At 57.9% G+C, this 21,584-nt stretch overlaps 11 non-coding genes across 11 annotated transcripts; all 11 read right to left on the bottom strand.

The window, feature by feature from the left end:
- Positions 1–1,265: 1,265 nt before the first annotated feature.
- LOC140194255 (5S ribosomal RNA) lies at positions 1,266–1,384 on the bottom strand. Its single transcript, XR_011885106.1, has one exon. It is a non-coding gene; the product is annotated as a 5S ribosomal RNA (ribosomal RNA).
- Positions 1,385–3,250: 1,866 nt separating this feature from the next.
- LOC140194254 (5S ribosomal RNA) lies at positions 3,251–3,369 on the bottom strand. The gene has a single exon (XR_011885105.1). It is a non-coding gene; the product is annotated as a 5S ribosomal RNA (ribosomal RNA).
- Positions 3,370–5,234: 1,865 nt separating this feature from the next.
- LOC140194253 (5S ribosomal RNA) lies at positions 5,235–5,353 on the bottom strand. The gene has a single exon (XR_011885104.1). It is a non-coding gene; the product is annotated as a 5S ribosomal RNA (ribosomal RNA).
- Positions 5,354–7,220: 1,867 nt separating this feature from the next.
- On the bottom strand, positions 7,221–7,339 carry LOC140194252 (5S ribosomal RNA). Its single transcript, XR_011885103.1, has one exon. It is a non-coding gene; the product is annotated as a 5S ribosomal RNA (ribosomal RNA).
- Positions 7,340–9,206: 1,867 nt separating this feature from the next.
- Positions 9,207–9,325, bottom strand: LOC140194251 (5S ribosomal RNA). The gene has a single exon (XR_011885102.1). It is a non-coding gene; the product is annotated as a 5S ribosomal RNA (ribosomal RNA).
- A 1,867-nt stretch (positions 9,326–11,192) lies between these two features.
- On the bottom strand, positions 11,193–11,311 carry LOC140194250 (5S ribosomal RNA). Its single transcript, XR_011885101.1, has one exon. It is a non-coding gene; the product is annotated as a 5S ribosomal RNA (ribosomal RNA).
- A 1,867-nt stretch (positions 11,312–13,178) lies between these two features.
- On the bottom strand, positions 13,179–13,297 carry LOC140194249 (5S ribosomal RNA). The gene has a single exon (XR_011885100.1). It is a non-coding gene; the product is annotated as a 5S ribosomal RNA (ribosomal RNA).
- A 1,863-nt stretch (positions 13,298–15,160) lies between these two features.
- LOC140194248 (5S ribosomal RNA) lies at positions 15,161–15,279 on the bottom strand. The gene has a single exon (XR_011885099.1). It is a non-coding gene; the product is annotated as a 5S ribosomal RNA (ribosomal RNA).
- A 1,865-nt stretch (positions 15,280–17,144) lies between these two features.
- Positions 17,145–17,263, bottom strand: LOC140194247 (5S ribosomal RNA). The gene has a single exon (XR_011885098.1). It is a non-coding gene; the product is annotated as a 5S ribosomal RNA (ribosomal RNA).
- Positions 17,264–19,130: 1,867 nt separating this feature from the next.
- On the bottom strand, positions 19,131–19,249 carry LOC140194245 (5S ribosomal RNA). The gene has a single exon (XR_011885096.1). It is a non-coding gene; the product is annotated as a 5S ribosomal RNA (ribosomal RNA).
- A 1,863-nt stretch (positions 19,250–21,112) lies between these two features.
- On the bottom strand, positions 21,113–21,231 carry LOC140194244 (5S ribosomal RNA). Its single transcript, XR_011885095.1, has one exon. It is a non-coding gene; the product is annotated as a 5S ribosomal RNA (ribosomal RNA).
- Between the last annotated feature and the right edge of the window lie 353 nt (positions 21,232–21,584).

Raw genomic sequence — 21,584 nt, 5'->3', positions numbered from 1 at the left:
CCTTTGCAAAAGTCCCACCTATTCAAGGAGGTTCCGTCGCTTGATGAGGCATTCAGCGCCAGGTCCTAAACTGGATTTCACATCGCCTTGGCGGCACAAGACAGGCATTGGCAGTTTCGCGGCTCTGCGTCTGCACGAGATTCGATCTGATTGAAATCTATCAAATATTGAAAGGCCGAGATAGGATGGATGTGCTGAGGATGTTTCCTACGGCAGTCATGTGCAGCAGCTGAGGCCACAGCCTCAGTCAGACGTCTCTTTGGAACAAAGTTGAGGAGAAGTTCGTTAAGGGAGGCTGGTGGATATGTGAAATTGTTTGCCTCGGACGCCTAGCGATACAATGTCGGTGGGTACGTTTCAGGCGAACGTTGATGGGTTCTTGATCAGCAACGGCTTCAAATAGAGAGGGTGGGATAATTAACCGTCTCAAGGTGGGTGCAAAAGTGCCTCATTCATTCAGTCCCATGTCTCATGCTCCTGCAGGGCGGAGAGAATAACAGCTGCGCACGGACTAGATGGGCCGAAGGGCCTGCTCACACTGTCAGCGCAACTGCCTGCCGGCCAGCACAGCCACCCCTGCCAGAGAAGTGCAACTGCGCCAAAAGTGGCTGGACCAAAGGATAGTGGACGACGGAAGCAGCTTCTACAGAGTCATGCACAGACCCCGGGCCGGCTAAAGGGAATGCGTGGACAGTATGGGGATCGAACCCACGACCTTGGCGTTATTAGCACCACGCTCTGACCAACTGAGCTAACCGTCCTCGCCTGGGTGGGGCGCGGCTACCTATTGCCAGTCCGGCGGCCTGCAGATGAACCGGCTGGTCCGACTCAGCCATGACAAGCTCTTGAGAGCAGCTTGTGCCGCACAGGGCCATCCGGCTTAGCCGCGGGAAGCAGCTGCCGTCTTTGGTGATGCCTGCTCAGGTGGCAAAGGCAGAGCCGAAGCTGAGAATGGGCGCTGTACGCAAGCGCAGGACACAGCGCAAGCAAGCTTGGGTGCCCTTGCGTCTGGCTGCCTGACTGGCTGAGAGTGAGCGCCGGCAGCAGCTCGCTGCCGAAGCGCGGCTGTCAGGGCCAGGTGATGAAGCATGCTGCCAAGCGCAGCCGGCAGCCCAGCAAAAGCAGATTCTTGTGCCTTGACAGCAGAGTGCTTGCGTTTGCAGGCTGACTGGCAAACGGAGAGCGCAGAGTGTATGAGTGAGAGGGAGAGAGAAAAAATGAAAAAGACAGCACCTCCTGCTGGGGCAGTTGGGCAGAGGAGCAAAAGCCTACGGCACCTGGTATTCCCAGGCGGTCTCCCATCCAAGTACTAACCAGGCCTGAGCCTGCTTAGCTTCCGAGATCAGACGAGATCGGGCGTTTTCAGGCTAGTATGGCCGTAGGCACCAGTGCACCGCTCCTCTCCGCACTTAAGCGGCATGCAGCCACTCTCAGCTTGCTCCCACGCTGCTCCTCCTTTCTTACACTCCTCTGCCTTCGCCCCTTCACTCACACCCTACACTCTCCCCTCCCACTTTCACCTCTCCTCTCTCACCCGTCCTCCTCACCATTCACTGGCCACTCCGCTGCTTGCTGCTCACATCACTAGCCACCCCACAATCAGTGCTCCTACCGCACCCACCCCCCCCCACCCCCAACAGACACAGACCTCTCGCTGCCCAGGTCGCCACTGCGCTGGTCCTGACGGCCGCCGCATCTCTGCTTCCCCTTTCTTCGCGTTTACTCTACCTTCTGCCTACCAGTGAAGAGATCGCACCCGCTCCAGCCTAGCTATTTAAGACCACCTCAGCTTCGGCAAGCCCGCCGGCCGATGGGATCACAGCTCCTTTTCTCCCCTTACTTCGGAAGGGAACTCAGAAACTTGTCAGACCGCCGGCACTAGATGCTGCGGTGAGAAACCGATCTGACAAATTTAATCGAGGAGGCGAACAGGAATGGTCATGAGCGAGAGGCGCTGGACGCTGCCGACCGGCAGTCGAGCCAGGCCTTTGCAAAAGTCCCACCTATTCAAGGAGGTTCCGTCGCTTGATGAGGCATTCAGCGCCAGGTCCTAAACTGGATTTCACATCGCCTTGGCGGCACAAGACAGGCATTGGCAGTTTCGCGGCTCTGCGTCTGCACGAGATTCGATCTGATTGAAATCTATCAAATATTGAAAGGCCGAGATAGGATGGATGTGCTGAGGATGTTTCCTACGGCAGTCATGTGCAGCAGCTGAGGCCACAGCCTCAGTCAGACGTCTCTTTGGAACAAAGTTGAGGAGAAGTTCGTTAAGGGAGGCTGGTGGATATGTGAAATTGTTTGCCACGGACGCCTAGCGATACAATGTCGGTGGGTACGTTTCAGGCGAACGTTGATGGGTTCTTGATCAGCAACGGCTTCAAATAGAGAGGGTGGGATAATTAACCGTCTCAAGGTGGGTGCAAAAGTGCCTCATTCATTCAGTCCCATGTCTCATGCTCCTGCAGGGCGGAGAGAATAACAGCTGCGCACGGACTAGATGGGCCGAAGGGCCTGCTCACACTGTCAGCGCAACTGCCTGCCGGCCAGCACAGCCACCCCTGCCAGAGAAGTGCAACTGCGCCAAAAGTGGCTGGACCAAAGGATAGTGGACGACGGAAGCAGCTTCTACAGAGTCATGCACAGACCCCGGGCCGGCTAAAGGGAATGCGTGGACAGTATGGGGATCGAACCCACGACCTTGGCGTTATTAGCACCACGCTCTGACCAACTGAGCTAACCGTCCTCGCCTGGGTGGGGCGCGGCTACCTATTGCCAGTCCGGCGGCCTGCAGATGAACCGGCTGGTCCGACTCAGCCATGACAAGCTCTTGAGAGCAGCTTGTGCCGCACAGGGCCATCCGGCTTAGCCGCGGGAAGCAGCTGCCGTCTTTGGTGATGCCTGCTCAGGTGGCAAAGGCAGAGCCGAAGCTGAGAATGGGCGCTGTACGCAAGCGCAGGACACAGCGCAAGCAAGCTTGGGTGCCCTTGCGTCTGGCTGCCTGACTGGCTGAGAGTGAGCGCCGGCAGCAGCTCGCTGCCGAAGCGCGGCTGTCAGGGCCAGGTGATGAAGCATGCTGCCAAGCGCAGCCGGCAGCCCAGCAAAAGCAGATTCTTGTGCCTTGACAGCAGAGTGCTTGCGTTTGCAGGCTGACTGGCAAACGGAGAGCGCAGAGTGTATGAGTGAGAGGGAGAGAGAAAAAATGAAAAAGACAGCACCTCCTGCTGGGGCAGTTGGGCAGAGGAGCAAAAGCCTACGGCACCTGGTATTCCCAGGCGGTCTCCCATCCAAGTACTAACCAGGCCTGAGCCTGCTTAGCTTCCGAGATCAGACGAGATCGGGCGTTTTCAGGCTAGTATGGCCGTAGGCACCAGTGCACCGCTCCTCTCCGCACTTAAGCGGCATGCAGCCACTCTCAGCTTGCTCCCACGCTGCTCCTCCTTTCTTACACTCCTCTGCCTTCGCCCCTTCACTCACACCCTACACTCTCCCCTCCCACTTTCACCTCTCCTCTCTCACCCGTCCTCCTCACCATTCACTGGCCACTCCGCTGCTTGCTGCTCACATCACTAGCCACCCCACAATCAGTGCTCCTACCGCACCCACCCCCCCCACCCCCAACAGACACAGACCTCTCGCTGCCCAGGTCGCCACTGCGCTGGTCCTGACGGCCGCCGCATCTCTGCTTCCCCTTTCTTCGCGTTTACTCTACCTTCTGCCTACCAGTGAAGAGATCGCACCCGCTCCAGCCTAGCTATTTAAGACCACCTCAGCTTCGGCAAGCCCGCCGGCCGATGGGATCACAGCTCCTTTTCTCCCCTTACTTCGGAAGGGAACTCAGAAACTTGTCAGACCGCCGGCACTAGATGCTGCGGTGAGAAACCGATCTGACAAATTTAATCGAGGAGGCGAACAGGAATGGTCATGAGCGAGAGGCGCTGGACGCTGCCGACCGGCAGTCGAGCCAGGCCTTTGCAAAAGTCCCACCTATTCAAGGAGGTTCCGTCGCTTGATGAGGCATTCAGCGCCAGGTCCTAAACTGGATTTCACATCGCCTTGGCGGCACAAGACAGGCATTGGCAGTTTCGCGGCTCTGCGTCTGCACGAGATTCGATCTGATTGAAATCTATCAAATATTGAAAGGCCGAGATAGGATGGATGTGCTGAGGATGTTTCCTACGGCAGTCATGTGCAGCAGCTGAGGCCACAGCCTCAGTCAGACGTCTCTTTGGAACAAAGTTGAGGAGAAGTTCGTTAAGGGAGGCTGGTGGATATGTGAAATTGTTTGCCACGGACGCCTAGCGATACAATGTCGGTGGGTACGTTTCAGGCGAACGTTGATGGGTTCTTGATCAGCAACGGCTTCAAATAGAGAGGGTGGGATAATTAACCGTCTCAAGGTGGGTGCAAAAGTGCCTCATTCATTCAGTCCCATGTCTCATGCTCCTGCAGGGCGGAGAGAATAACAGCTGCGCACGGACTAGATGGGCCGAAGGGCCTGCTCACACTGTCAGCGCAACTGCCTGCCGGCCAGCACAGCCACCCCTGCCAGAGAAGTGCAACTGCGCCAAAAGTGGCTGGACCAAAGGATAGTGGACGACGGAAGCAGCTTCTACAGAGTCATGCACAGACCCCGGGCCGGCTAAAGGGAATGCGTGGACAGTATGGGGATCGAACCCACGACCTTGGCGTTATTAGCACCACGCTCTGACCAACTGAGCTAACCGTCCTCGCCTGGGTGGGGCGCGGCTACCTATTGCCAGTCCGGCGGCCTGCAGATGAACCGGCTGGTCCGACTCAGCCATGACAAGCTCTTGAGAGCAGCTTGTGCCGCACAGGGCCATCCGGCTTAGCCGCGGGAAGCAGCTGCCGTCTTTGGTGATGCCTGCTCAGGTGGCAAAGGCAGAGCCGAAGCTGAGAATGGGCGCTGTACGCAAGCGCAGGACACAGCGCAAGCAAGCTTGGGTGCCCTTGCGTCTGGCTGCCTGACTGGCTGAGAGTGAGCGCCGGCAGCAGCTCGCTGCCGAAGCGCGGCTGTCAGGGCCAGGTGATGAAGCATGCTGCCAAGCGCAGCCGGCAGCCCAGCAAAAGCAGATTCTTGTGCCTTGACAGCAGAGTGCTTGCGTTTGCAGGCTGACTGGCAAACGGAGAGCGCAGAGTGTATGAGTGAGAGGGAGAGAGAAAAAATGAAAAAGACAGCACCTCCTGCTGGGGCAGTTGGGCAGAGGAGCAAAAGCCTACGGCACCTGGTATTCCCAGGCGGTCTCCCATCCAAGTACTAACCAGGCCTGAGCCTGCTTAGCTTCCGAGATCAGACGAGATCGGGCGTTTTCAGGCTAGTATGGCCGTAGGCACCAGTGCACCGCTCCTCTCCGCACTTAAGCGGCATGCAGCCACTCTCAGCTTGCTCCCACGCTGCTCCTCCTTTCTTACACTCCTCTGCCTTCGCCCCTTCACTCACACCCTACACTCTCCCCTCCCACTTTCACCTCTCCTCTCTCACCCGTCCTCCTCACCATTCACTGGCCACTCCGCTGCTTGCTGCTCACATCACTAGCCACCCCACAATCAGTGCTCCTACCGCACCCACCCCCCCCCCACCCCCAACAGACACAGACCTCTCGCTGCCCAGGTCGCCACTGCGCTGGTCCTGACGGCCGCCGCATCTCTGCTTCCCCTTTCTTCGCGTTTACTCTACCTTCTGCCTACCAGTGAAGAGATCGCACCCGCTCCAGCCTAGCTATTTAAGACCACCTCAGCTTCGGCAAGCCCGCCGGCCGATGGGATCACAGCTCCTTTTCTCCCCTTACTTCGGAAGGGAACTCAGAAACTTGTCAGACCGCCGGCACTAGATGCTGCGGTGAGAAACCGATCTGACAAATTTAATCGAGGAGGCGAACAGGAATGGTCATGAGCGAGAGGCGCTGGACGCTGCCGACCGGCAGTCGAGCCAGGCCTTTGCAAAAGTCCCACCTATTCAAGGAGGTTCCGTCGCTTGATGAGGCATTCAGCGCCAGGTCCTAAACTGGATTTCACATCGCCTTGGCGGCACAAGACAGGCATTGGCAGTTTCGCGGCTCTGCGTCTGCACGAGATTCGATCTGATTGAAATCTATCAAATATTGAAAGGCCGAGATAGGATGGATGTGCTGAGGATGTTTCCTACGGCAGTCATGTGCAGCAGCTGAGGCCACAGCCTCAGTCAGACGTCTCTTTGGAACAAAGTTGAGGAGAAGTTCGTTAAGGGAGGCTGGTGGATATGTGAAATTGTTTGCCTCGGACGCCTAGCGATACAATGTCGGTGGGTACGTTTCAGGCGAACGTTGATGGGTTCTTGATCAGCAACGGCTTCAAATAGAGAGGGTGGGATAATTAACCGTCTCAAGGTGGGTGCAAAAGTGCCTCATTCATTCAGTCCCATGTCTCATGCTCCTGCAGGGCGGAGAGAATAACAGCTGCGCACGGACTAGATGGGCCGAAGGGCCTGCTCACACTGTCAGCGCAACTGCCTGCCGGCCAGCACAGCCACCCCTGCCAGAGAAGTGCAACTGCGCCAAAAGTGGCTGGACCAAAGGATAGTGGACGACGGAAGCAGCTTCTACAGAGTCATGCACAGACCCCGGGCCGGCTAAAGGGAATGCGTGGACAGTATGGGGATCGAACCCACGACCTTGGCGTTATTAGCACCACGCTCTGACCAACTGAGCTAACCGTCCTCGCCTGGGTGGGGCGCGGCTACCTATTGCCAGTCCGGCGGCCTGCAGATGAACCGGCTGGTCCGACTCAGCCATGACAAGCTCTTGAGAGCAGCTTGTGCCGCACAGGGCCATCCGGCTTAGCCGCGGGAAGCAGCTGCCGTCTTTGGTGATGCCTGCTCAGGTGGCAAAGGCAGAGCCGAAGCTGAGAATGGGCGCTGTACGCAAGCGCAGGACACAGCGCAAGCAAGCTTGGGTGCCCTTGCGTCTGGCTGCCTGACTGGCTGAGAGTGAGCGCCGGCAGCAGCTCGCTGCCGAAGCGCGGCTGTCAGGGCCAGGTGATGAAGCATGCTGCCAAGCGCAGCCGGCAGCCCAGCAAAAGCAGATTCTTGTGCCTTGACAGCAGAGTGCTTGCGTTTGCAGGCTGACTGGCAAACGGAGAGCGCAGAGTGTATGAGTGAGAGGGAGAGAGAAAAAATGAAAAAGACAGCACCTCCTGCTGGGGCAGTTGGGCAGAGGAGCAAAAGCCTACGGCACCTGGTATTCCCAGGCGGTCTCCCATCCAAGTACTAACCAGGCCTGAGCCTGCTTAGCTTCCGAGATCAGACGAGATCGGGCGTTTTCAGGCTAGTATGGCCGTAGGCACCAGTGCACCGCTCCTCTCCGCACTTAAGCGGCATGCAGCCACTCTCAGCTTGCTCCCACGCTGCTCCTCCTTTCTTACACTCCTCTGCCTTCGCCCCTTCACTCACACCCTACACTCTCCCCTCCCACTTTCACCTCTCCTCTCTCACCCGTCCTCCTCACCATTCACTGGCCACTCCGCTGCTTGCTGCTCACATCACTAGCCACCCCACAATCAGTGCTCCTACCGCACCCACCCCCCCCCCACCCCCAACAGACACAGACCTCTCGCTGCCCAGGTCGCCACTGCGCTGGTCCTGACGGCCGCCGCATCTCTGCTTCCCCTTTCTTCGCGTTTACTCTACCTTCTGCCTACCAGTGAAGAGATCGCACCCGCTCCAGCCTAGCTATTTAAGACCACCTCAGCTTCGGCAAGCCCGCCGGCCGATGGGATCACAGCTCCTTTTCTCCCCTTACTTCGGAAGGGAACTCAGAAACTTGTCAGACCGCCGGCACTAGATGCTGCGGTGAGAAACCGATCTGACAAATTTAATCGAGGAGGCGAACAGGAATGGTCATGAGCGAGAGGCGCTGGACGCTGCCGACCGGCAGTCGAGCCAGGCCTTTGCAAAAGTCCCACCTATTCAAGGAGGTTCCGTCGCTTGATGAGGCATTCAGCGCCAGGTCCTAAACTGGATTTCACATCGCCTTGGCGGCACAAGACAGGCATTGGCAGTTTCGCGGCTCTGCGTCTGCACGAGATTCGATCTGATTGAAATCTATCAAATATTGAAAGGCCGAGATAGGATGGATGTGCTGAGGATGTTTCCTACGGCAGTCATGTGCAGCAGCTGAGGCCACAGCCTCAGTCAGACGTCTCTTTGGAACAAAGTTGAGGAGAAGTTCGTTAAGGGAGGCTGGTGGATATGTGAAATTGTTTGCCTCGGACGCCTAGCGATACAATGTCGGTGGGTACGTTTCAGGCGAACGTTGATGGGTTCTTGATCAGCAACGGCTTCAAATAGAGAGGGTGGGATAATTAACCGTCTCAAGGTGGGTGCAAAAGTGCCTCATTCATTCAGTCCCATGTCTCATGCTCCTGCAGGGCGGAGAGAATAACAGCTGCGCACGGACTAGATGGGCCGAAGGGCCTGCTCACACTGTCAGCGCAACTGCCTGCCGGCCAGCACAGCCACCCCTGCCAGAGAAGTGCAACTGCGCCAAAAGTGGCTGGACCAAAGGATAGTGGACGACGGAAGCAGCTTCTACAGAGTCATGCACAGACCCCGGGCCGGCTAAAGGGAATGCGTGGACAGTATGGGGATCGAACCCACGACCTTGGCGTTATTAGCACCACGCTCTGACCAACTGAGCTAACCGTCCTCGCCTGGGTGGGGCGCGGCTACCTATTGCCAGTCCGGCGGCCTGCAGATGAACCGGCTGGTCCGACTCAGCCATGACAAGCTCTTGAGAGCAGCTTGTGCCGCACAGGGCCATCCGGCTTAGCCGCGGGAAGCAGCTGCCGTCTTTGGTGATGCCTGCTCAGGTGGCAAAGGCAGAGCCGAAGCTGAGAATGGGCGCTGTACGCAAGCGCAGGACACAGCGCAAGCAAGCTTGGGTGCCCTTGCGTCTGGCTGCCTGACTGGCTGAGAGTGAGCGCCGGCAGCAGCTCGCTGCCGAAGCGCGGCTGTCAGGGCCAGGTGATGAAGCATGCTGCCAAGCGCAGCCGGCAGCCCAGCAAAAGCAGATTCTTGTGCCTTGACAGCAGAGTGCTTGCGTTTGCAGGCTGACTGGCAAACGGAGAGCGCAGAGTGTATGAGTGAGAGGGAGAGAGAAAAAATGAAAAAGACAGCACCTCCTGCTGGGGCAGTTGGGCAGAGGAGCAAAAGCCTACGGCACCTGGTATTCCCAGGCGGTCTCCCATCCAAGTACTAACCAGGCCTGAGCCTGCTTAGCTTCCGAGATCAGACGAGATCGGGCGTTTTCAGGCTAGTATGGCCGTAGGCACCAGTGCACCGCTCCTCTCCGCACTTAAGCGGCATGCAGCCACTCTCAGCTTGCTCCCACGCTGCTCCTCCTTTCTTACACTCCTCTGCCTTCGCCCCTTCACTCACACCCTACACTCTCCCCTCCCACTTTCACCTCTCCTCTCTCACCCGTCCTCCTCACCATTCACTGGCCACTCCGCTGCTTGCTGCTCACATCACTAGCCACCCCACAATCAGTGCTCCTACCGCACCCACCCCCCCCCCACCCCCAACAGACACAGACCTCTCGCTGCCCAGGTCGCCACTGCGCTGGTCCTGACGGCCGCCGCATCTCTGCTTCCCCTTTCTTCGCGTTTACTCTACCTTCTGCCTACCAGTGAAGAGATCGCACCCGCTCCAGCCTAGCTATTTAAGACCACCTCAGCTTCGGCAAGCCCGCCGGCCGATGGGATCACAGCTCCTTTTCTCCCCTTACTTCGGAAGGGAACTCAGAAACTTGTCAGACCGCCGGCACTAGATGCTGCGGTGAGAAACCGATCTGACAAATTTAATCGAGGAGGCGAACAGGAATGGTCATGAGCGAGAGGCGCTGGACGCTGCCGACCGGCAGTCGAGCCAGGCCTTTGCAAAAGTCCCACCTATTCAAGGAGGTTCCGTCGCTTGATGAGGCATTCAGCGCCAGGTCCTAAACTGGATTTCACATCGCCTTGGCGGCACAAGACAGGCATTGGCAGTTTCGCGGCTCTGCGTCTGCACGAGATTCGATCTGATTGAAATCTATCAAATATTGAAAGGCCGAGATAGGATGGATGTGCTGAGGATGTTTCCTACGGCAGTCATGTGCAGCAGCTGAGGCCACAGCCTCAGTCAGACGTCTCTTTGGAACAAAGTTGAGGAGAAGTTCGTTAAGGGAGGCTGGTGGATATGTGAAATTGTTTGCCTCGGACGCCTAGCGATACAATGTCGGTGGGTACGTTTCAGGCGAACGTTGATGGGTTCTTGATCAGCAACGGCTTCAAATAGAGAGGGTGGGATAATTAACCGTCTCAAGGTGGGTGCAAAAGTGCCTCATTCATTCAGTCCCATGTCTCATGCTCCTGCAGGGCGGAGAGAATAACAGCTGCGCACGGACTAGATGGGCCGAAGGGCCTGCTCACACTGTCAGCGCAACTGCCTGCCGGCCAGCACAGCCACCCCTGCCAGAGAAGTGCAACTGCGCCAAAAGTGGCTGGACCAAAGGATAGTGGACGACGGAAGCAGCTTCTACAGAGTCATGCACAGACCCCGGGCCGGCTAAAGGGAATGCGTGGACAGTATGGGGATCGAACCCACGACCTTGGCGTTATTAGCACCACGCTCTGACCAACTGAGCTAACCGTCCTCGCCTGGGTGGGGCGCGGCTACCTATTGCCAGTCCGGCGGCCTGCAGATGAACCGGCTGGTCCGACTCAGCCATGACAAGCTCTTGAGAGCAGCTTGTGCCGCACAGGGCCATCCGGCTTAGCCGCGGGAAGCAGCTGCCGTCTTTGGTGATGCCTGCTCAGGTGGCAAAGGCAGAGCCGAAGCTGAGAATGGGCGCTGTACGCAAGCGCAGGACACAGCGCAAGCAAGCTTGGGTGCCCTTGCGTCTGGCTGCCTGACTGGCTGAGAGTGAGCGCCGGCAGCAGCTCGCTGCCGAAGCGCGGCTGTCAGGGCCAGGTGATGAAGCATGCTGCCAAGCGCAGCCGGCAGCCCAGCAAAAGCAGATTCTTGTGCCTTGACAGCAGAGTGCTTGCGTTTGCAGGCTGACTGGCAAACGGAGAGCGCAGAGTGTATGAGTGAGAGGGAGAGAGAAAAAATGAAAAAGACAGCACCTCCTGCTGGGGCAGTTGGGCAGAGGAGCAAAAGCCTACGGCACCTGGTATTCCCAGGCGGTCTCCCATCCAAGTACTAACCAGGCCTGAGCCTGCTTAGCTTCCGAGATCAGACGAGATCGGGCGTTTTCAGGCTAGTATGGCCGTAGGCACCAGTGCACCGCTCCTCTCCGCACTTAAGCGGCATGCAGCCACTCTCAGCTTGCTCCCACGCTGCTCCTCCTTTCTTACACTCCTCTGCCTTCGCCCCTTCACTCACACCCTACACTCTCCCCTCCCACTTTCACCTCTCCTCTCTCACCCGTCCTCCTCACCATTCACTGGCCACTCCGCTGCTTGCTGCTCACATCACTAGCCACCCCACAATCAGTGCTCCTACCGCACCCACCCCCCCCCCACCCCCAACAGACACAGACCTCTCGCTGCCCAGGTCGCCACTGCGCTGGTCCTGACGGCCGCCGCATCTCTGCTTCCCCTTTCTTCGCGTTTACTCTACCTTCTGCCTACCAGTGAAGAGATCGCACCCGCTCCAGCCTAGCTATTTAAGACCACCTCAGCTTCGGCAAGCCCGCCGGCCGATGGGATCACAGCTCCTTTTCTCCCCTTACTTCGGAAGGGAACTCAGAAACTTGTCAGACCGCCGGCACTAGATGCTGCGGTGAGAAACCGATCTGACAAATTTAATCGAGGAGGCGAACAGGAATGGTCATGAGCGAGAGGCGCTGGACGCTGCCGACCGGCAGTCGAGCCAGGCCTTTGCAAAAGTCCCACCTATTCAAGGAGGTTCCGTCGCTTGATGAGGCATTCAGCGCCAGGTCCTAAACTGGATTTCACATCGCCTTGGCGGCACAAGACAGGCATTGGCAGTTTCGCGGCTCTGCGTCTGCACGAGATTCGATCTGATTGAAATCTATCAAATATTGAAAGGCCGAGATAGGATGGATGTGCTGAGGATGTTTCCTACGGCAGTCATGTGCAGCAGCTGAGGCCACAGCCTCAGTCAGACGTCTCTTTGGAACAAAGTTGAGGAGAAGTTCGTTAAGGGAGGCTGGTGGATATGTGAAATTGTTTGCCTCGGACGCCTAGCGATACAATGTCGGTGGGTACGTTTCAGGCGAACGTTGATGGGTTCTTGATCAGCAACGGCTTCAAATAGAGAGGGTGGGATAATTAACCGTCTCAAGGTGGGTGCAAAAGTGCCTCATTCATTCAGTCCCATGTCTCATGCTCCTGCAGGGCGGAGAGAATAACAGCTGCGCACGGACTAGATGGGCCGAAGGGCCTGCTCACACTGTCAGCGCAACTGCCTGCCGGCCAGCACAGCCACCCCTGCCAGAGAAGTGCAACTGCGCCAAAAGTGGCTGGACCAAAGGATAGTGGACGACGGAAGCAGCTTCTACAGAGTCATGCACAGACCCCGGGCCGGCTAAAGGGAATGCGTGGACAGTATGGGGATCGAACCCACGACCTTGGCGTTATTAGCACCACGCTCTGACCAACTGAGCTAACCGTCCTCGCCTGGGTGGGGCGCGGCTACCTATTGCCAGTCCGGCGGCCTGCAGATGAACCGGCTGGTCCGACTCAGCCATGACAAGCTCTTGAGAGCAGCTTGTGCCGCACAGGGCCATCCGGCTTAGCCGCGGGAAGCAGCTGCCGTCTTTGGTGATGCCTGCTCAGGTGGCAAAGGCAGAGCCGAAGCTGAGAATGGGCGCTGTACGCAAGCGCAGGACACAGCGCAAGCAAGCTTGGGTGCCCTTGCGTCTGGCTGCCTGACTGGCTGAGAGTGAGCGCCGGCAGCAGCTCGCTGCCGAAGCGCGGCTGTCAGGGCCAGGTGATGAAGCATGCTGCCAAGCGCAGCCGGCAGCCCAGCAAAAGCAGATTCTTGTGCCTTGACAGCAGAGTGCTTGCGTTTGCAGGCTGACTGGCAAACGGAGAGCGCAGAGTGTATGAGTGAGAGGGAGAGAGAAAAAATGAAAAAGACAGCACCTCCTGCTGGGGCAGTTGGGCAGAGGAGCAAAAGCCTACGGCACCTGGTATTCCCAGGCGGTCTCCCATCCAAGTACTAACCAGGCCTGAGCCTGCTTAGCTTCCGAGATCAGACGAGATCGGGCGTTTTCAGGCTAGTATGGCCGTAGGCACCAGTGCACCGCTCCTCTCCGCACTTAAGCGGCATGCAGCCACTCTCAGCTTGCTCCCACGCTGCTCCTCCTTTCTTACACTCCTCTGCCTTCGCCCCTTCACTCACACCCTACACTCTCCCCTCCCACTTTCACCTCTCCTCTCTCACCCGTCCTCCTCACCATTCACTGGCCACTCCGCTGCTTCCTGCTCACATCACTAGCCACCCCACAATCAGTGCTCCTACCGCACCCCCCCCCCACCCCCAACAGACACAGACCTCTCGCTGCCCAGGTCGCCACTGCGCTGGTCCTGACGGCCGCCGCATCTCTGCTTCCCCTTTCTTCGCGTTTACTCTACCTTCTGCCTACCAGTGAAGAGATCGCACCCGCTCCAGCCTAGCTATTTAAGACCACCTCAGCTTCGGCAAGCCCGCCGGCCGATGGGATCACAGCTCCTTTTCTCCCCTTACTTCGGAAGGGAACTCAGAAACTTGTCAGACCGCCGGCACTAGATGCTGCGGTGAGAAACCGATCTGACAAATTTAATCGAGGAGGCGAACAGGAATGGTCATGAGCGAGAGGCGCTGGACGCTGCCGACCGGCAGTCGAGCCAGGCCTTTGCAAAAGTCCCACCTATTCAAGGAGGTTCCGTCGCTTGATGAGGCATTCAGCGCCAGGTCCTAAACTGGATTTCACATCGCCTTGGCGGCACAAGACAGGCATTGGCAGTTTCGCGGCTCTGCGTCTGCACGAGATTCGATCTGATTGAAATCTATCAAATATTGAAAGGCCGAGATAGGATGGATGTGCTGAGGATGTTTCCTACGGCAGTCATGTGCAGCAGCTGAGGCCACAGCCTCAGTCAGACGTCTCTTTGGAACAAAGTTGAGGAGAAGTTCGTTAAGGGAGGCTGGTGGATATGTGAAATTGTTTGCCACGGACGCCTAGCGATACAATGTCGGTGGGTACGTTTCAGGCGAACGTTGATGGGTTCTTGATCAGCAACGGCTTCAAATAGAGAGGGTGGGATAATTAACCGTCTCAAGGTGGGTGCAAAAGTGCCTCATTCATTCAGTCCCATGTCTCATGCTCCTGCAGGGCGGAGAGAATAACAGCTGCGCACGGACCAGATGGGCCGAAGGGCCTGCTCACACTGTCAGCGCAACTGCCTGCCGGCCAGCACAGCCACCCCTGCCAGAGAAGTGCAACTGCGCCAAAAGTGGCTGGACCAAAGGATAGTGGACGACGGAAGCAGCTTCTACAGAGTCATGCACAGACCCCGGGCCGGCTAAAGGGAATGCGTGGACAGTATGGGGATCGAACCCACGACCTTGGCGTTATTAGCACCACGCTCTGACCAACTGAGCTAACCGTCCTCGCCTGGGTGGGGCGCGGCTACCTATTGCCAGTCCGGCGGCCTGCAGATGAACCGGCTGGTCCGACTCAGCCATGACAAGCTCTTGAGAGCAGCTTGTGCCGCACAGGGCCATCCGGCTTAGCCGCGGGAAGCAGCTGCCGTCTTTGGTGATGCCTGCTCAGGTGGCAAAGGCAGAGCCGAAGCTGAGAATGGGCGCTGTACGCAAGCGCAGGACACAGCGCAAGCAAGCTTGGGTGCCCTTGCGTCTGGCTGCCTGACTGGCTGAGAGTGAGCGCCGGCAGCAGCTCGCTGCCGAAGCGCGGCTGTCAGGGCCAGGTGATGAAGCATGCTGCCAAGCGCAGCCGGCAGCCCAGCAAAAGCAGATTCTTGTGCCTTGACAGCAGAGTGCTTGCGTTTGCAGGCTGACTGGCAAACGGAGAGCGCAGAGTGTATGAGTGAGAGGGAGAGAGAAAAAATGAAAAAGACAGCACCTCCTGCTGGGGCAGTTGGGCAGAGGAGCAAAAGCCTACGGCACCTGGTATTCCCAGGCGGTCTCCCATCCAAGTACTAACCAGGCCTGAGCCTGCTTAGCTTCCGAGATCAGACGAGATCGGGCGTTTTCAGGCTAGTATGGCCGTAGGCACCAGTGCACCGCTCCTCTCCGCACTTAAGCGGCATGCAGCCACTCTCAGCTTGCTCCCACGCTGCTCCTCCTTTCTTACACTCCTCTGCCTTCGCCCCTTCACTCACACCCTACACTCTCCCCTCCCACTTTCACCTCTCCTCTCTCACCCGTCCTCCTCACCATTCACTGGCCACTCCGCTGCTTCCTGCTCACATCACTAGCCACCCCACAATCAGTGCTCCTACCGCACCCCCCCCCCCCACCCCCAACAGACACAGACCTCTCGCTGCCCAGGTCGCCACTGCGCTGGTCCTGACGGCCGCCGCATCTCTGCTTCCCCTTTCTTCGCGTTTACTCTACCTTCTGCCTACCAGTGAAGAGATCGCACCCGCTCCAGCCTAGCTATTTAAGACCACCTCAGCTTCGGCAAGCCCGCCGGCCGATGGGATCACAGCTCCTTTTCTCCCCTTACTTCGGAAGGGAACTCAGAAACTTGTCAGACCGCCGGCACTAGATGCTGCGGTGAGAAACCGATCTGACAAATTTAATCGAGGAGGCGAACAGGAATGGTCATGAGCGAGAGGCGCTGGACGCTGCCGACCGGCAGTCGAGCCAGGCCTTTGCAAAAGTCCCACCTATTCAAGGAGGTTCCGTCGCTTGATGAGGCATTCAGCGCCAGGTCCTAAACTGGATTTCACATCGCCTTGGCGGCACAAGACAGGCATTGGCAGTTTCGCGGCTCTGCGTCTGCACGAGATTCGATCTGATTGAAATCTATCAAATATTGAAAGGCCGAGATAGGATGGATGTGCTGAGGATGTTTCCTACGGCAGTCATGTGCAGCAGCTGAGGCCACAGCCTCAGTCAGACGTCTCTTTGGAACAAAGTTGAGGAGTAGTTCGTTAAGGGAGGCTGGTGGATATGTGAAATTGTTTGCCACGGACGCCTAGCGATACAATGTCGGTGGGTACGTTTCAGGCGAACGTTGATGGGTTCTTGATCAGCAACGGCTTCAAATAGAGAGGGTGGGATAATTAACCGTCTCAAGGTGGGTGCAAAAGTGCCTCATTCATTCAGTCCCATGTCTCATGCTCCTGCAGGGCGGAGAGAATAACAGCTGCGCACGGACCAGATGGGCCGAAGGGCCTGCTCACACTGTCAGCGCAACTGCCTGCCGGCCAGCACAGCCACCCCTGCCAGAGAAGTGCAACTGCGCCAAAAGTGGCTGGACCAAAGGATAGTGGACGACGGAAGCAGCTTCTACAGAGTCATGCACAGACCCCGGGCCGGCTAAAGGGAATGCGTGGACAGTATGGGGATCGAACCCACGACCTTGGCGTTATTAGCACCACGCTCTGACCAACTGAGCTAACCGTCCTCGCCTGGGTGGGGCGCGGCTACCTATTGCCAGTCCGGCGGCCTGCAGATGAACCGGCTGGTCCGACTCAGCCATGACAAGCTCTTGAGAGCAGCTTGTGCCGCACAGGGCCATCCGGCTTAGCCGCGGGAAGCAGCTGCCGTCTTTGGTGATGCCTGCTCAGGTGGCAAAGGCAGAGCCGAAGCTGAGAATGGGCGCTGTACGCAAGCGCAGGACACAGCGCAAGCAAGCTTGGGTGCCCTTGCGTCTGGCTGCCTGACTGGCTGAGAGTGAGCGCCGGCAGCAGCTCGCTGCCGAAGCGCGGCTGTCAGGGCCAGGTGATGAAGCATGCTGCCAAGCGCAGCCGGCAGCCCAGCAAAAGCAGATTCTTGTGCCTTGACAGCAGAGTGCTTGCGTTTGCAGGCTGACTGGCAAACGGAGAGCGCAGAGTGTATGAGTGAGAGGGAGAGAGAAAAAATGAAAAAGACAGCACCTCCTGCTGGGGCAGTTGGGCAGAGGAGCAAAAGCCTACGGCACCTGGTATTCCCAGGCGGTCTCCCATCCAAGTACTAACCAGGCCTGAGCCTGCTTAGCTTCCGAGATCAGACGAGATCGGGCGTTTTCAGGCTAGTATGGCCGTAGGCACCAGTGCACCGCTCCTCTCCGCACTTAAGCGGCATGCAGCCACTCTCAGCTTGCTCCCACGCTGCTCCTCCTTTCTTACACTCCTCTGCCTTCGCCCCTTCACTCACACCCTACACTCTCCCCTCCCACTTTCACCTCTCCTCTCTCACCCGTCCTCCTCACCATTCACTGGCCACTCCGCTGCTTGCTGCTCACATCACTAGCCACCCCACAATCAGTGCTCCTACCGCACCCACCCCCCCCCCACCCCCAACAGACACAGACCTCTCGCTGCCCAGGTCGCCACTGCGCTGGTCCTGACGGCCGCCGCATCTCTGCTTCCCCTTTCTTCGCGTTTACTCTACCTTCTGCCTACCAGTGAAGAGATCGCACCCGCTCCAGCCTAGCTATTTAAGACCACCTCAGCTTCGGCAAGCCCGCCGGCCGATGGGATCACAGCTCCTTTTCTCCCCTTACTTCGGAAGGGAACTCAGAAACTTGTCAGACCGCCGGCACTAGATGCTGCGGTGAGAAACCGATCTGACAAATTTAATCGAGGAGGCGAACAGGAATGGTCATGAGCGAGAGGCGCTGGACGCTGCCGACCGGCAGTCGAGCCAGGCCTTTGCAAAAGTCCCACCTATTCAAGGAGGTTCCGTCGCTTGATGAGGCATTCAGCGCCAGGTCCTAAACTGGATTTCACATCGCCTTGGCGGCACAAGACAGGCATTGGCAGTTTCGCGGCTCTGCGTCTGCACGAGATTCGATCTGATTGAAATCTATCAAATATTGAAAGGCCGAGATAGGATGGATGTGCTGAGGATGTTTCCTACGGCAGTCATGTGCAGCAGCTGAGGCCACAGCCTCAGTCAGACGTCTCTTTGGAACAAAGTTGAGGAGAAGTTCGTTAAGGGAGGCTGGTGGATATGTGAAATTGTTTGCCTCGGACGCCTAGCGATACAATGTCGGTGGGTACGTTTCAGGCGAACGTTGATGGGTTCTTGATCAGCAACGGCTTCAAATAGAGAGGGTGGGATAATTAACCGTCTCAAGGTGGGTGCAAAAGTGCCTCATTCATTCAGTCCCATGTCTCATGCTCCTGCAGGGCGGAGAGAATAACAGCTGCGCACGGACTAGATGGGCCGAAGGGCCTGCTCACACTGTCAGCGCAACTGCCTGCCGGCCAGCACAGCCACCCCTGCCAGAGAAGTGCAACTGCGCCAAAAGTGGCTGGACCAAAGGATAGTGGACGACGGAAGCAGCTTCTACAGAGTCATGCACAGACCCCGGGCCGGCTAAAGGGAATGCGTGGACAGTATGGGGATCGAACCCACGACCTTGGCGTTATTAGCACCACGCTCTGACCAACTGAGCTAACCGTCCTCGCCTGGGTGGGGCGCGGCTACCTATTGCCAGTCCGGCGGCCTGCAGATGAACCGGCTGGTCCGACTCAGCCATGACAAGCTCTTGAGAGCAGCTTGTGCCGCACAGGGCCATCCGGCTTAGCCGCGGGAAGCAGCTGCCGTCTTTGGTGATGCCTGCTCAGGTGGCAAAGGCAGAGCCGAAGCTGAGAATGGGCGCTGTACGCAAGCGCAGGACACAGCGCAAGCAAGCTTGGGTGCCCTTGCGTCTGGCTGCCTGACTGGCTGAGAGTGAGCGCCGGCAGCAGCTCGCTGCCGAAGCGCGGCTGTCAGGGCCAGGTGATGAAGCATGCTGCCAAGCGCAGCCGGCAGCCCAGCAAAAGCAGATTCTTGTGCCTTGACAGCAGAGTGCTTGCGTTTGCAGGCTGACTGGCAAACGGAGAGCGCAGAGTGTATGAGTGAGAGGGAGAGAGAAAAAATGAAAAAGACAGCACCTCCTGCTGGGGCAGTTGGGCAGAGGAGCAAAAGCCTACGGCACCTGGTATTCCCAGGCGGTCTCCCATCCAAGTACTAACCAGGCCTGAGCCTGCTTAGCTTCCGAGATCAGACGAGATCGGGCGTTTTCAGGCTAGTATGGCCGTAGGCACCAGTGCACCGCTCCTCTCCGCACTTAAGCGGCATGCAGCCACTCTCAGCTTGCTCCCACGCTGCTCCTCCTTTCTTACACTCCTCTGCCTTCGCCCCTTCACTCACACCCTACACTCTCCCCTCCCACTTTCACCTCTCCTCTCTCACCCGTCCTCCTCACCATTCACTGGCCACTCCGCTGCTTCCTGCTCACATCACTAGCCACCCCACAATCAGTGCTCCTACCGCACCCCCCCCCCACCCCCAACAGACACAGACCTCTCGCTGCCCAGGTCGCCACTGCGCTGGTCCTGACGGCCGCCGCATCTCTGCTTCCCCTTTCTTCGCGTTTACTCTACCTTCTGCCTACCAGTGAAGAGATCGCACCCGCTCCAGCCTAGCTATTTAAGACCACCTCAGCTTCGGCAAGCCCGCCGGCCGATGGGATCACAGCTCCTTTTCTCCCCTTACTTCGGAAGGGAACTCAGAAACTTGTCAGACCGCCGGCACTAGATGCTGCGGTGAGAAACCGATCTGACAAATTTAATCGAGGAGGCGAACAGGAATGGTCATGAGCGAGAGGCGCTGGACGCTGCCGACCGGCAGTCGAGCCAGGCCTTTGCAAAAGTCCCACCTATTCAAGGAGGTTCCGTCGCTTGATGAGGCATTCAGCGCCAGGTCCTAAACTGGATTTCACATCGCCTTGGCGGCACAAGACAGGCATTGGCAGTTTCGCGGCTCTGCGTCTGCACGAGATTCGATCTGATTGAAATCTATCAAATATTGAAAGGCCGAGATAGGATGGATGTGCTGAGGATGTTTCCTACGGCAGTCATGTGCAGCAGCTGAGGCCACAGCCTCAGTCAGACGTCTCTTTGGAACAAAGTTGAGGAGAAGTTCGTTAAGGGAGGCTGGTGGATATGTGAAATTGTTTGCCACGGACGCCTAGCGATACAATGTCGGTGGGTACGTTTCAGGCGAACGTTGATGGGTTCTTGATCAGCAACGGCTTCAAATAGAGAGGGTGGGATAATTAACCGTCTCAAGGTGGGTGCAAAAGTGCCTCATTCATTCAGTCCCATGTCTCATGCTCCTGCAGGGCGGAGAGAATAACAGCTGCGCACGGACCAGATGGGCCGAAGGGCCTGCTCACACTGTCAGCGCAACTGCCTGCCGGCCAGCACAGCCACCCCTGCCAGAGAAGTGCAACTGCGCCAAAAGTGGCTGGACCAAAGGATAGTGGACGACGGAAGCAGCTTCTACAGAGTCATGCACAGACCCCGGGCCGGCTAAAGGGAATGCGTGGACAGTATGGGGATCGAACCCACGACCTTGGCGTTATTAGCACCACGCTCTGACCAACTGAGCTAACCGTCCTCGCCTGGGTGGGGCGCGGCTACCTATTGCCAGTCCGGCGGCCTGCAGATGAACCGGCTGGTCCGACTCAGCCATGACAAGCTCTTGAGAGCAGCTTGTGCCGCACAGGGCCATCCGGCTTAGCCGCGGGAAGCAGCTGCCGTCTTTGGTGATGCCTGCTCAGGTGGCAAAGGCAGAGCCGAAGCTGAGAATGGGCGCTGTACGCAAGCGCAGGACACAGCGCAAGCAAGCTTGGGTGCCCTTGCGTCTGGCTGCCTGACTGGCTGAGAGTGAGCGCCGGCAGCAGCTCGCTGCCGAAGCGCGGCTGTCAGGGCCAGGTGATGAAGCATGCTGCCAAGCGCAGCCGGCAGCCCAGCAAAAGCAGATTCTTGTGCCTTGACAGCAGAGTGCTTGCGTTTGCAGGCTGACTGGCAAACGGAGAGCGCAGAGTGTATGAGTGAGAGGGAGAGAGAAAAAATGAAAAAGACAGCACCTCCTGCTGGGGCAGTTGGGCAGAGGAGCAAAAGCCTACGGCACCTGGTATTCCCAGGCGGTCTCCCATCCAAGTACTAACCAGGCCTGAGCCTGCTTAGCTTCCGAGATCAGACGAGATCGGGCGTTTTCAGGCTAGTATGGCCGTAGGCACCAGTGCACCGCTCCTCTCCGCACTTAAGCGGCATGCAGCCACTCTCAGCTTGCTCCCACGCTGCTCCTCCTTTCTTACACTCCTCTGCCTTCGCCCCTTCACTCACACCCTACACTCTCCCCTCCCACTTTCACCTCTCCTCTCTCACCCGTCCTCCTCACCATTCACTGGCCACTCCGCTGCTTCCTGCTCACATCACTAGCCACCCCACAATCAGTGCTCCTACCGCACCCCCCCCCCCCACCCCCAACAGACACAGACCTCTCGCTGCCCAGGTCGCCACTGCGCTGGTCCTGACGGCCGCCGCATCTCTGCTTCCCCTTTCTTCGCGTTTACTCTACCTTCTGCCTA

The sequence above is a fragment of the Mobula birostris genome, chromosome 2 (assembly GCF_030028105.1).
Source record: "Mobula birostris isolate sMobBir1 chromosome 2, sMobBir1.hap1, whole genome shotgun sequence".
In the NCBI taxonomy this organism is placed as follows: Eukaryota; Metazoa; Chordata; class Chondrichthyes; order Myliobatiformes; family Myliobatidae; genus Mobula; species Mobula birostris.
This window is presented reverse-complemented; position numbering and strand designations above follow the sequence as displayed.